Raw genomic sequence first — 1,458 nt, 5'->3', positions numbered from 1 at the left:
AGCCTCCTGAGTAGCTGGGATTACAGGCACACGCCACCATGCCCAGCTAATTTTTTGTATTTTTAGTAGAGACGGGGTTTCACCATGTTGACCAGGATGGTCTCGATCTCTTGCCCTCGTGATCCGCCCGGCTCGGCCTCCCAAAGTGCTGGGATTACAGGCGTGAGCTGCTGCGCCCGGCCTACCTACCCCTGCTTCTAACGCAATAAGCTGGGGGGATAATGTATCTTCCTCCTGCTGATCCGTGTTTCAACCTGATACCTGCCTCTGGTGTGTTCCACCACCTGCCAAGCCTGCTGGATCTTCACAGAACCCACTCACACCTCTTCCTTCCTGGGGGCAGGCTGTTTGTCTTTTCCCTAGCTTGTGTCATCTCCCTGACCTGCCCAAACCACTTGACGCTGCCATAGACCTGAACTGTCCCATTGGGTCCCTACTCCACAGCATCCTCTATCAGCTTTCCATTGCCCACCCGAAAGGGGAAGAAAATTAGCATGGGCCGGGTGTGGTGGGTCACGTCTGTAATCCCAGCACTTTGATAGACTGAGACAGTAGATGGCTTGAGGTCAGGAGTTCTAGACCTGCCTGGAGCAACATGGCAAAACCCTGTCTCTACAAAAAAAATAAAAATCAGGCATGGTGGCACGCCTGTAGTCCTGGCTACGTGGGAGGCTGAGGTGAGAGGATCACCTGAGCCCAGGAGGTCAAGGCTGCAATAAGCCAAGATCATACCACTGCGCTCCAGCCCAGGTGACAAGAGCGAGACACTGTCACAAAAATAATATATATTTTACAAATAATTAGCATATATATACCTTTTATGTTCCAGCCACTGTACTAAGTATCTAGATACGAGTCCTATCTCATAGGTGAGCAAGCAGCACAGAGAACTTAAGCAACTTCTTTAAGGTCACACAGCTAGTAAGCAGTAAACTAAGGTTCAAAGTATTTCAAAAGCAATTGTATCCTCAAATCCACTCTACAGCCTCATTGAATATTCATCGTGATCCTGTTCCACGGATGTCCCATACCACTTTACGAAGAAAGCACTAAGTTAAGTAACTTGCTTGAAGTGTAATACTTAATAATTTAGGAACTGGGGTCTGAACCTGCGTCTCTGACTTCAGTGTCCACTGCGGATTCCTCACCTCTCCCAGACCCTGTGCCTGGCAGCAAGGTCCTGTTTGATCTGCACCCAACATGGTTTAACAGCCTTTTCTTTTGCCCCGAATGAGACTCTTTACCAAAGCTGGATTTCCATTTTACGTCTCCGCCCTTGCTTTTATCATTCCATCAGCATCTTTGCCTTTTCCCCTGCCCAAAAGCAATTGTCACTTTCTTCCGGAAACCTCTCCGTGTCTCCAAAACCGGGAGAAATCTTCCTGCATTGAGGCACTGAGTTCCCAACTCAGTTGTAACATTCTTTTTTTTTTTTTTTTTTTTTTTTTTTTTTTTTTT

General features: G+C 47.4%; 1 protein-coding gene across 1 annotated transcript in view; it reads left to right on the top strand.

Moving 5' to 3' along the window:
• The window catches only part of SLC25A18 (solute carrier family 25 member 18), a 25,282-nt gene that overhangs the window by 6,090 nt on the left and 17,734 nt on the right, over window positions 1-1,458 (top strand). The window lies entirely within an intron of this gene.

This window comes from Cebus imitator, unplaced genomic scaffold (assembly GCF_001604975.1).
Source record: "Cebus imitator isolate Cc_AM_T3 unplaced genomic scaffold, Cebus_imitator-1.0 Scaffold607, whole genome shotgun sequence".
In the NCBI taxonomy this organism is placed as follows: Eukaryota; Metazoa; Chordata; class Mammalia; order Primates; family Cebidae; genus Cebus; species Cebus imitator.
This window is presented reverse-complemented; position numbering and strand designations above follow the sequence as displayed.